General features: G+C 39.7%; 1 protein-coding gene across 1 annotated transcript in view; it reads right to left on the bottom strand.

Annotated features, from left to right (window-relative positions):
- The window catches only part of CSMD1 (CUB and Sushi multiple domains 1), a 2,074,981-nt gene that overhangs the window by 229,561 nt on the left and 1,832,697 nt on the right, over nucleotides 1-12,723 (bottom strand). The gene's annotated exons all lie outside the window — the stretch shown is intronic.

Raw genomic sequence — 12,723 nt, 5'->3', positions numbered from 1 at the left:
TGGCCAGATCTCAGCTCACTGCAAGCTCCGCCTCCTGGGTTTACACCATTCTCCTGTCTCAGCCTCCCGAGTAGCTGGGACTACAGGCGCCCGCCACCTCGCCCAGCTAGTTTTTTTTTTTTTTTTTTTTTTAGTAGAGACGGGGTTTCACCGTGTTAGCCAGGATGGTCTCGATCTCCTGACCTCGTGATCCGCCCGTCTCGGCCTCCCAAAGTGGTGGGATTACAGGCTTGAGCCACCGCGCCTGGCCAAGACTTTAATTCTTTAATCCTTGTTATTCTACCAAGAAGACTTTGAGACCTTTAAATCAGAGCTATGAGTTAATTCTTAAAAATTAAATTATCTCATTTTTATTACACAGTGAATCAAGGCTTTGATTTAAATAACAAAATTTGTTACTTCCACATTGAGTATAAAAGATCCCAACTTCAATATATACATATTGTAGAAAGTCTCTTCAGAAATTGTGTTTTTATGGTATGTAAAACTCAAGGATATTGTCCTCTTACTTTTGTTTTTCAAGCATACTTAGCACTCTTTATATATACAAAAAAAACTTATATGTGAATCTGGGAATTCTGTTCTACAAAAAAAATTTTTTATATTCAATCTCTCTCTCTTTCTCTTAAAGATAACAAAAAGGATCTCATGAACAGTCTGTTCTTCATTAAACAGAAACAATATTTACAGAACCTAAAGCTGTAATCCTGCACTTTCCTAGATGAATTGCATTCAATTAAGACACTCACAGATTTTTTAAAGGCATCATATAGTATTGGAACTCAGCCTAGAGTATCAGATAAACTAACTCTAAAACACTGAAACCTCTCTGTATAAATCCTTATCATAAGAATAAACAAGATATGCAGACATCGTATTTTGTAGAATCAAAAATTGATTTTGGTTTATCAAAAGGTACAAACTTTCCATTGTGAGATGAGCAAGTTCTGAGGATCTAAAGTGTACAGCATTGGATGTTGATGGATATATTAATTCATTTAATTTAAAAATGCATTTGAAATGGTGCTAAGGACTTGTTGAATACGAACAATTTATTCCATTATTCTAACACATCATGAAGAAATAGTGGAGAAGGGCTTCTCTAGGTAGGTCAGCTTCACATTCTTTATGTGGCCCTGGATTCATATTTGAGTTCTTGTACTTCACACCAACAGGAGTGAACTTATCAGATTACTTAATTGACTGGGACTCTCAGAAAGGAAGCTGGGGTGGAGGAGTTGAGTAGGACTTCAGTTAATCAGAAGCAAAAAAAAAAAAAAGCAGGAGAACAGGTCCACGCAGGGGCAGCCACATGCTAATGGTCCCCAGGCACAGCAAGGATGCAGCTGTCTGCACTGCCCATGGGGCTGGTCGCTACACAGTGCTCTGCCCTGAGGCCAGTTGGTTTTCTCTGCTCCATGCCTGCTCCGTGTCTCACCAGACTTCACTTTCAGGAAAAAAAAAAAGGCAGCACAAGTGCAAAGATGAAGTGATTAAGAACTTCAGAACCAGCGACCACCAAGCACGAGACCCAGTGTGACTCATGCAGTGCCCACTCAGGAAGCAGCTCTGGGTCATAGCTACAGAGTCAGCACCAAGGCCAAGGGAAATCCTGGGTCATCCCTGCATGGCCGTCACCGTGCCAGACGCATTATACTAACTCCGATCCCCACCAGACCCTCATAGACAGGCTCCTTGTGTCTAATATTAAACAGAAGGCAAAGCGAAGTCCTCCTGGCTGCAGAGTTGCACAGGTTGGTGTGTCTGTGTATATGAACCTGATATCTTGTGCGTGGTGAGCTAACAGTGCATTTCCTATACTGCCTTGATGTTGGAGCCTATAAGAGATACGTCCATCAGTGGCGATCCCAGACCTGCTGAGTTGGAGGCAACACCATCCCAAATCCTTCACCAGCTTGCCGAGTGTTTCTCCAAATCTGAGAGGGTGAAATGGAGACAGAGAAGTGTCTTCATTTTACAGTACTGGGATTGTTCATTTGAGAATCCCATGCTATGGAATTCAGGTCAGAAGGGAAAGCACTGGTACATAAACTAGCTGAGTAATGGCAAGCCACAGAACCCATTGATTCTGTATGGAATGAGTAGGTATGAGGAGTGCCATGAACTTTTTCTAAGTTGGAATAGATTTTTCCTTAAATGGCTGTATTTTTAAAAGTATAAAATGCCATAAGCATTAAGCAGTAATGTATTTTATTCCTACCACAGATTTTTAAGCCATTGGGGCTTTACATAGAAGATAAAACTGCTAAATATGAAAAAATATATAAAATCATGTAGGCCTTTAACTTGTTTTACTAATGTAAGTCTAAAATCTTTTGTTTTAACTTTAGAATATAGATCACTACATTTAAATCCCATCCTTTCTTTGTTACCACATATTAGCAAGGTCATCTACCGTTCTTCTCTGAGTTTTTTATTTCCCCCTGAAAAAACGTGTACTTAAAATACTAGCTATATTTCTAACTACGGTACAGAATACTAAAAATCTACTTGAGGGTGATACTAAGTCATCATCATTCTGAGATACTTCAAGGACACACCAGGTGTGACACAGAAGGAAGAATATCGATTATGGAAACAGGTTCCAAATACAAAGAAAAAATATTTTGAAATGAAAAATGAAACATTACAATTCGTATTAAAGTCCAGTTACTAAACTTGCATGTTTTATCTATGTGTTTTTATTTATTATATGTTGATTTATATGCAGTTATTATGTATTGATTTATTGTCATTTTTTCCTTTCTTGAATTCTATTCAATTGATCCTCTGGAAAAAAAAATTGCATTTATATCTGGCCATTCAGGAATTATAATTAATTTATAATTATAAATAAATGAATAAAATAAAAACACAAAAAATACCATTTTGACCAGTGTTTAATACCGCCAGATTCAGGAAGCAGTTCTATGCAGAGCACAATATTTGAAATGTAAAAAAAAAAAAATCTTTTCTTCTCCCTTCACCAGTGTCACTATACATCCAGTATATGTTAGAAGCTAAGAGTGCAAAGAGATAAATACCTGGTATGTGTAAGAATATTTTTTAGCAGCCGGGCGCGGTGGCTCAAGCCTGTAATCCCAGCACTTTGGGAGGCTGAGGCGGGTGGATCACGAGGTCAGGAGATCGAGACCATCCTGGCTAACACGGTGAAACCCCGTCTCTACTAAAAAATACAAAAAACTAGCTGGGCGAGGTGGCGGGCGCCTGTAGTCCCAGCTACTCGGGAGGCTGAGGCAGGAGAATGGCGTAAACCCGGGAGGCAGAGCTTGCAGTGAGCTGAGATCCGGCCACTGCACTCCAGCCTGGGCGACAGAGCGAGACTCCGCCTCAAAAAAAAAAAAAAAAAAGAATATTTTTTAGCAATAGTATTTAAAGTTGCTATTATATCCATCCAGAAATGGAGTGACAAAGTGTATAAGTGATTGACATGATCAGAGCCCAAGTATTTTCCAAACGCTGCATTTTGCTCATAAAGATGCACTAATTTGCCTGCAACTAGGAGTAATTCAAGTCACCGTGAGAACAGTGTTTTTAAATTTTTTTATTGCTCTGCCGTTCAGGCTGGAGTGCAGTGGCATGATCTCAGCTCACTCAGCGCGATCTCTGACCTGGTGATCTGCCCGCCTCGGCCTCCCCAAAGTGCTGAGAGAACAGTATCTTTTTGTCATGGATCGGGGGAAACTGCAGACATTTTCATGTCGGTAATGGTGTGTCAGATGCAGGGGCAGAAAACAGCTGGGCTTGACAGACAGGCAGAGGTGGGGATGTTAAAATAGGGAAAGAGTGGAGCACAGGAGAGCCCTGAGCTTTTTAGGAATGGGGTGAAAGCTTTTGAGAGAAATCAACCAACTACAGAATGGATCCGAAACAGAAAAACCAGAAAGGAGATGGGGGAATGTAGACAGTAACATAGAAGACAAGGTTGTGAACCTTCTGACCTTTAGGGGACAGAAGGTCGTCTACTGACGAATTTTTGGTACAGAAAAAAATTAGACTATTTATATTTATTTCCTGTATTAGTAAAAATGTGAAACAAAGATGATATGATAGAAAGTAGGCAGGATGGTGCTTGGTAATAGGTAAGCTTGAGACCATAAATGCATACATAATTCTCTTTTTAGGTTTTTAAAAAGAATTATGTAGTTTTTTAAAAAAAGAATTTTAAAAAGAATTATGTACGAAACTTCTTATCATATCATCTTTGTTAGGCTGGGCATGGTGGCTCATGCCTGTAATCCCGGCACTTTGGGAGGCTGGGGCAGGCAGATCACCTGAGGTCAGGTGCTCAGGACTAGCCTGGCCAACATGGCCCTGAAACCCCGTCTCTATTAAAAATGCAAAAAGTAGCTGGGCGTGGTGGTGTGTGCCTGTAATCCCACCTACTTGGGAGGCTGAGGCAGGAGAATCACTTGAACCCAGGAAGCAGAGGTTGCAGTGAGCCAAGGTCACACCACTGCACTCCAGCCTGGGCAACAGAGTGAGACTCCATCTCAAAAAAGTAAAATAAAAAATAAAAATGAAAAGAGGATGCTAATCAACAAGTCTCCCTTTCCTGAAGCGTTTTAGAAGAAAGATGTTTACATTGATTGAAACTGATCTCTCACATTGTCAAGCCAGAGGTAGCAGTATCATATAAATAACAGGCAAATCTATAGAAATACACATTTATAAGCTATTTATTTAGACACAAAAGATAGGTATCTAGTAAGACATATACAAATAAAAAGAATTATTCTTAAGGCAGACTAGAAAGAAGTAATAAAACATAACTATATGATAGGAAAATTCTAGATTAATTTTCCAGAAGCAGAGATATCTGGGAAAAAGTAAGCTGTCATATTGTTTAGCAAAATTTTCAAGAGAAATAATTTCTACTTCTTTCAAATCATAGCATACATATGCTTTATACCATAAATGATAATATATCATATGGGAAAAGGCAATGTTTCTTTAAAAGGTGGTTCACAGAGCCGGGCACGGTGGCTCACGTCCGTAATCCCAGCATTTTGGGAGGCCAACACGGGTGGATCACAAAGTCAAAAGTTCCAGAGCAGCCTGGCCAACGTGGTGAAATCCCATCTCTACTAAGATTACAAAAATTAGCTAGGCATGGTGGCATGTGCGTGTAATCCCAGCTACTTGGGAGGGTGAGGTAGGAGAATTGCTTAAACCCAGGAGGCGGAGGTTGCAGTGAGCCGAGATCCTACGACTGCACTCCAGCCTGGGTGGCAGAGCAAGACTCCACCTCAGGGGGGCGGGAAAAAAAGGTGGGTCACAAACTATTAGGTTGGCTATCACTTTTAATGGCAAAAACTACAATTATTTTTGCGCCTACCTAATACATGACTCTGAATCCCCAGGTCCGCTGATTAAATGTGAAGACAACATAAAGGTAATTCTTGTGCAATCTAAACATTTAGAAACGCTTAAACAAAAAAGAACAAACCACAGGCAGTGGGAAAGGAGGTAAGTCTTATGTACTGTAGTGTTTTACATAATATTATCCACGGATACCTTTTGTGTTCAACTCCAATGTTAAAATTTGGACATTTACAAATATACTTCTAAGTAAAGTTGCAATTAGATGTAGAATGTAGCAAAAGAAGTTTTTAAACCCCATGAATATAGCCTATGAAAGCAAAAAATAGAAAACACAGCCATTAAGAAGATGAATGTCCTATTTTGACCAAAAATAGTTTAATAGCTTCACCTACCACTGATCATAAAATGTGAGCATTAAGAATCAGAATATAACAATAAGCTTCATCAGGTCCCTGGAATTTATTGTAGACATTTTTCTAAATCCATCAGGCAAAATTCTGAGAAGAGTTTGCTTAAATCTTCCAAATGAAAATGATTTTAGAACACATGATAAACATGCAATTTTAATCAAATACTTAGAACAGGACAAATGGGACTTTTGTAGATATTACAAACTGAAATGACCTTGGGCAATTTTTCTCAATTTTGCATGACTGGCAGAGTGTAAAGTTTTCAAACATCACAATTAGAAAAAAAAAAAAAGATATTTCAGATTAGTGAGTTCAAAACAAAAAGTTGATAAACAGAGAGTGAAGGAAGCAGATCCATGTAAAGAGATTAATAGAGGAGTAGCATGAAACAAGGTCAAGAAATCAAAATACAGGCATGTACAGAGACCTGAGTATTCAATACCCAGGTAGAACACAAACACTATGTGGAACATAAGTGGTTAATCTCTAATTTTGAAAAGAAAACAACTCATTGGCTGTAGTGTTTATTGTAATTAACTAAATAATTATTATTTGGTACACAACACGCAGATGAAAATTCCTCCTTTTCTAGATGCATGTAGGTATGGTACACCCTAACACAGAGGTGCTGCTGATGATTTTTATAAACTCTGAACTGGAAAAATTGCATTAAAGTTGAGATAATGTGCTGGAACATGGGTGAAGAAAGAAACCAAGTCGCCCAAGAAGACATCACGTGAGCTTGACAATGGATGAAGTAAATGTCAAACGCTGTGATTATAGACAACTATAAATATGTACCTCTGCACCCAGACTTCTATGCCACAGTGTGTAAGGAGTCAGTAAGTCTTCATCACAAAAAAAAAATCCATACGGAAAACGTCATTAATAACATAGTACCTTAAGAAAGAAAATAAACTACTGTTTAATTTATCATCTGGGAAGTTTAGATTGTTTGTAGAGGTAAAAAGATTTTGTCTCATCTGTAAACTGTTGGCAGCTTTGACATACATCATAAAAGCTATTTCTATTATTTCCACTTGTTACATCCTACAGTCTCTTCAAAGCATAAAGGAGTGCGTGTCTGGTGTCAAGGGAAGTGAAAAAATACCTTTGGGGCAAGTAAAATGCTCTCTATCTCTCTCAGGGGTTCACAAATTATATTAGCGTTTTACTGGTGCAGAGAAACTCTGCAGTGATGAACTCTCATCAAGTTTATTTAATACATGGTTTGCAAAATTTCTCTGGTCACAGGACTATTTTGGTTTGCACACCACCCACCAACAACCTGGATCAGTATCCTCATTCATGGGCAGATGGTAAGTAATGTATTCAAGGTTATAAACCAGGAAATGACATAACCTGTCTATTACACATGGATAGGAATCATGAATCTCAGTGAATTACAGACTCCACCCCAAACAGTACAGCCAAGTTGACACGCTAGGAGAAACCACAGGGGAAAAGTTTCAGGACTTTGGATTTGGCAATGATTTTTTGATATGAGAGCACAGTTTATAGGCAACAAAAGCAAAAATATACAAACGTGACTACATCAAACATGAAAAAGAAAACAATGGAGTGAAAAGTCTACGTTCTGCTGCTAAGTGAAATAAGCCAGTCACAAAAAAGACAAATATTGTATGATTCCACTCATATAAACTATCTCTAGTAGTTGAAATCATAGGAAAAAAGTGGACATGTGATTGCTTAGGGCTAGGGGTAGCAGATAGACAGAATTAGTGTTTAATGAGTGTAGAGTTTTGCCAGATGTGAACATTATAGAGATTGGCTACAAAATAAAGTGTGTATACTTAAAACTACTGAATTGTACACTTAACAATAGCTAACACGATGTCATGTTATTTATATTTTTATGACAATGAAAAGGACTGGGGAGCCCACTGAGTCTAGAGCTAGAAATATAGCACAAGTTTGAACAGGTCACCTGTGAGATATGTCACGGTTTCTTTTCAAACCGCCTGCTCAGCTTCTTATTCTCTAATTCCAAGTACCCCCTATTTTCTTCTCCTTCTCTTCTTTCTGGCTACATGCTCAGACATGTCACAGCCCCAGCTCACATGCCTTTCCTTATTTGAGAATGGGCTGGCTCTCGAGTCCTGTGTGGATGACCCCTTCCTCCTCTCCCCTGTCTCCCATCACACACCCACCTCATCTAAGAAAGTTTAAATCTTTAGCCAATTCAGTCTAGCTTAAATTGTGCAGTCCCACCCCAGCCAACAGGGAAAGGACAGGTGCAGGAGTCGCGTTAGGAATAAAAGTTTTGATTCTCTTTTGTTTGGGGTGCTCTCGTGGCAGCCAGCCCTGCTAGAAGCACCCTCCTGTGCAAAAGTAAATGTGCTTTGCTGAGAAATCCTTTGTTTGAGTGCTCGATTTTGTTGTTGTTGTTGTTTTTTGAGACGGAGTCTCGCTCTGTCGCCCAGACTGGAGTGAGCTGTGCCATCTTGGCTCACTGCAAGCTCCGCCCCCTGGGTTCCCGCCATTCTCCTGCCCCAGCCTCCTGAGTAGCTGGGACTACAAGTGCCGCCACCAAGCCCGGCTAATTTTTTTGTATTTTTAGTAGAGACGGGGTTTCACCGTGTTAGCCAGGATGGTCTCGATCTCCTGACCTCGTGATCCGCCCGCCTCGGCCTCCCAAAGTGCTGGGATTACAGGTGTGAGCCACACACCTGGTCTGAGCTTTATTTCTAACAGCACCTCTAATTTGTGTTTTACCCTCCCATAGCACAGACTATACTGCATTTTCAGTCTTTTGTTTACAGCTCTCTCACTCTTTAGCTTGAGCTCCTAAAGATTGGTGACTGTCTCCAAGATCTTGAATGGCCATGGGGAATTTAATTTTCAATGAATTCATGCATCATGCACAACTAAAGGAAATACAAAGCAGTTCATAAATGTGTGAAGATCAAAAATTGTTCACACATTAAAATAGTGAACTATGTAAGTTTTTCTTTAAAACAGACTATCGAAAACAAGATATGATCACAGAATCTATCCCTGATTTCTTTAAAGCATTTTCCCACTGAGTGGACATTATTACCTAATAATTAAATGACATGAAAACAAACGAGTCAACACACTTGGGTGATGAACTAGTTGCCACATGATTTAGAAATGTCGGAATAAAGAGGGTACACAATGTTGAACCACTGAAGGATTTTTAGCAGGCTATAATTAATGATCTGATCAAAGTGACATTTTGGAATAAATCTGAGCTTGGTGTTGTGTTGAAAAAAGTCAAGGACAGAAAGATCACTTGAAATTTATGACTACAGTTCATGAGAATGACAAGATTTGGGGGAACAGATATTTTAAAATGAGAAATAAACAAGTGCCCTAACAAGGTAGTTTTTAAAAGGCTTAAATGCCAATTACAGATCTCTTATAACTTCCTGGTGAGCTGTGATCGAAGCCCTCTCTCTGGGAAAGAAAGTTTTGACTTCATTTTTACTTATTCAACAGGACGTAAAGAATCGACAGCCTGGCAAAGGAGAGTGGAGGGACTCCAAACATCCCAGCCTGATTTCCACTTGAAATACTATTTCACTTTTTACCACTCAAAACTTTACTCACCAACCATCTCAATACCACTTACATGTCTAAAGTCCACTCCCCTGTGTCTACAGCCTTGATCAAAAGTATGACGGGACTGAAGTTTTCATAAATGATTAGTTGGTGGTTGGCTAAGTCACAGAGCCACTAGTCATTACTTATTCCATTTCTAGGGTCTTTATTCCCTGGTTACTTACCATGAAAAATTTGCAAGACCTGCGGTAGAATAGAGAATTCTTTCAAGTTTTAACATCCAAGAGATAAATTTGGTAGAATAACATCATGAATTCTAAAGCTAGTAAGCATATCCTGAAACCAAAGGAATGATTTTAAAAAACAGAATAATCATAATTTTCAAGTGAGCACCACTTGTCAATGAGACAATATACTTCTCTGTATCTAGGTCTCTATTGAAATATATTCTCTGTAGTATCCTCCCTTTAGATTTACCTATTATTTGGGAAGAGAGGATATATGTGTGCTCAGATAATGCCAGTTTAATACTTGCTAAATATTTTGCATCCAATGTCTCTATATTTGGGCTCAGAAATCCACTGTGACTCAACAGTTTTCCTTTCTGTAGCATGCTTCCATTTCCAAAGGCTAGACCTACCTAAATGATATTATATTTAATGAAAGTAAACTTACTCAAAAACGTAAGGATCTACAAAATCCTAAGAGTTGCCGTATGCAGTAAAGCGAGTCCTTGCCTGTCTCAGAACTATGTAGAGTCAATGACTTCCAATTACTCTTAGAATAAATCCTGGGCTACAACGTACTGCACACTGTGGCTCTTGCCCCTTCTTTTCAACCTTGTTTCTTTCCTTTCCTTCTTTTTCTTCCTTTTCTGATTGCTCACAGCCCTTCCTTGTTTGTTTTGTTTCACAAATGTGCTAGGTTCTTTTCACCTGGGGTCTCTGTATTGCTATTTTATTTCAATTACAGCGTTTTTTTCTAAGTGATTTATGGCTGACTACTGCTCATTTTCTTTCCAGGGATACTTTTATTTATTTATTTTTTTTTTATTTATTTTTTTATTTTTTTTTTATTTTTTATTTTTTTTTTATTTTTTTTTTATTTTTTATTTTTTTTGAGACAGAGTCTGGCTCTGTCGCCCAGGCTGGAGTGCAGTGGCCGGATCTCAGCTCACTGCAAGCTCCGCCTCCCGGGTTCACGCCATTCTCCTGCCTCAGCCTCCTGAATAGCTGGGACTACAGGCGCCTGCCACCTCGCCCGGCTAGTTTTTTGTATTTTTTAGTAGAGACGGGGTTTCACTGTGTTAGCCAAGATGGTCTCGATCTCCTGACCTCGTGATCCGCCCGTCTTGGCCTCCCAAAGTGCTGGGATTACAGGCTTGAGCCACCGCGCCCGGCCTCCAGGGATACTTTTAATCTGAGGTTCTGCTGTCATCTGCACCTCAGAACCCTGCCAATTTGCTTCAAGGTGCTTATAACCTACAACCAGATTTAGGTATTTTCTTTCTAATTGTGCCCCCACCTCAAGAATGTAAATTTGACATTAGCAGAGACCACATTGATCTTGTTGTCTGGTTGTGACTCTACTTACAGAGTCAAGAGGGCAGAGCGGGACATATGAGTGGAGTGTGCATAATCAGTGGTGCACATAGGGAACCTACAGGACACTTATGGGAAGGGGAATGGAGAAAGGATCACCCTCAGGGGAGATGGGAGGAAGGCCCACATGCGCTCTGCGAAGGTCATTCCTAACGGAAAACAAACTAAACATTGTCTCCCATGAGGCACAAGGGCAGATGCACCCAATGGCAGTTGTCAATTTCCAATGAAACCCTTTCCCACATGTGTAAATTCTAAAACAACAGTAGAGTGAGAAGCAGCAAAATTTGTTTCATGATTGATGATTTTCTGAAGCAATAACCAGGAGTTCAGCTTGTAAGTACATGATGTTACTCATAGGACCTACCTCTTAAACAACTGAGGGAATCGTAAGTGGCTGTCCCAAGAAGTGATTGTAGGATAAGTCCACCCCTGCCCCTGCCTTGTCAAATACATTACAATGGAAACTCCAAAGACTTGCTGAGGACAACTTTATTTCAATCACTTTATTTAGGAAGGACGTCAACTGAAGCATCATGTGATTAGGTAATTGCAGGAAGACCCCCTGAAACTATCGCTATGGCATAAAAGATGAAATGCTCCTGATTATTGTAAATACAAAATTGCATGCAGGATTGTGTAAAGACAATGCCAGGTTGGACTGCCAGAATGAGCCAACAGTGCGTGATGTGCTTCCCCCTGCAGAGAGCCTGTGAACGGACGTGCAGTCAGGGACGTTTCACATCACCAAGATTCCTATCCCAGAAAAACAGATGTTCATAGCTCTGGGAATGGAATGTGACCCTTGTGGAGAGCCTATAAACGGACGCATGAGGGACACCTGTCCATATGCATAAGATAGGGCTATAAATGCCCTCTCTTGCCACGGCTCTTCTAGGCCTCTTTAGGGTTAAAGAATACTCCCTTCTGAGAATTTCTGGTGTAACTGGTTGTCTAGCTTCACGTCCTGTTTCTAAGGATTGTTTGTGACCAGCTTTTGCTGCAGCTGTTACTGCTGATTAATATCTTGCTAATCATAGGTTATGGAAAGACTGTGTTTCTGTTTTAAGGCTCTGTTAGAAATTACTGATGCACACACTATCTTGTAAATTCTTATCTCTGTATACTGTACTTCTGCATACAGATGTTATGTTAAAGAATTACTTCATCCTCATGTGACCATCTCACCTCATAATCAAATGACCCTAAATCTCCCACTAACCTACCCCCGCCCTCACTAAACTTAATAATAAATGTTGGTATATCCAGTGCATGGGCGGCACTGTGGGACCAGAAGGTGGTGACCCTCCTGGACCCAGCTTTCACTATCTTGTGTGTGTCTATTATTTCTCGACCTGCCGATCTGCCTGGGAACAAAGAGAGAGCCCCATTGCACTGTGGGCTGCTGGATAGATCCCACAATAGGTAATTTATTTTGGACCTGTCCCTTACATTGAGTAATTGTTAAAAGGCCAAAATATCACCAGTAGAAGTAAAGTTTTAATCTGTTATTAGTTTTTTTTGTGTTACAGTCAACACACAAATAAATATTGAATGCCTAAAATAATATTGTAGAAGTGACTTGACATTCCCCGAAGAGGCTCTGGAAATCTCTGTGATGTAAGACAGAAGCCAGAATTTACATTGTTTTAGATACTTCCATGGTCCTTGGTGCACTGAGAACAGTAGGGATGAGAGAGACATGAATAATCATTGATTGATGTTAATGAAAGCAATTTTAATGGGACACAAGAATGCATTCTTTGTGGCCAAACTGTGAAGCTGAAGGTGGGTCTTAGGAAAATTGTTTGAAATGCATA

Source organism: Trachypithecus francoisi, unplaced genomic scaffold, assembly GCF_009764315.1.
Source record: "Trachypithecus francoisi isolate TF-2019V2 unplaced genomic scaffold, Tfra_2.0 Contig01558, whole genome shotgun sequence".
Lineage (NCBI taxonomy): Eukaryota > Metazoa > Chordata > Mammalia > Primates > Cercopithecidae > Trachypithecus > Trachypithecus francoisi.
This window is presented reverse-complemented; position numbering and strand designations above follow the sequence as displayed.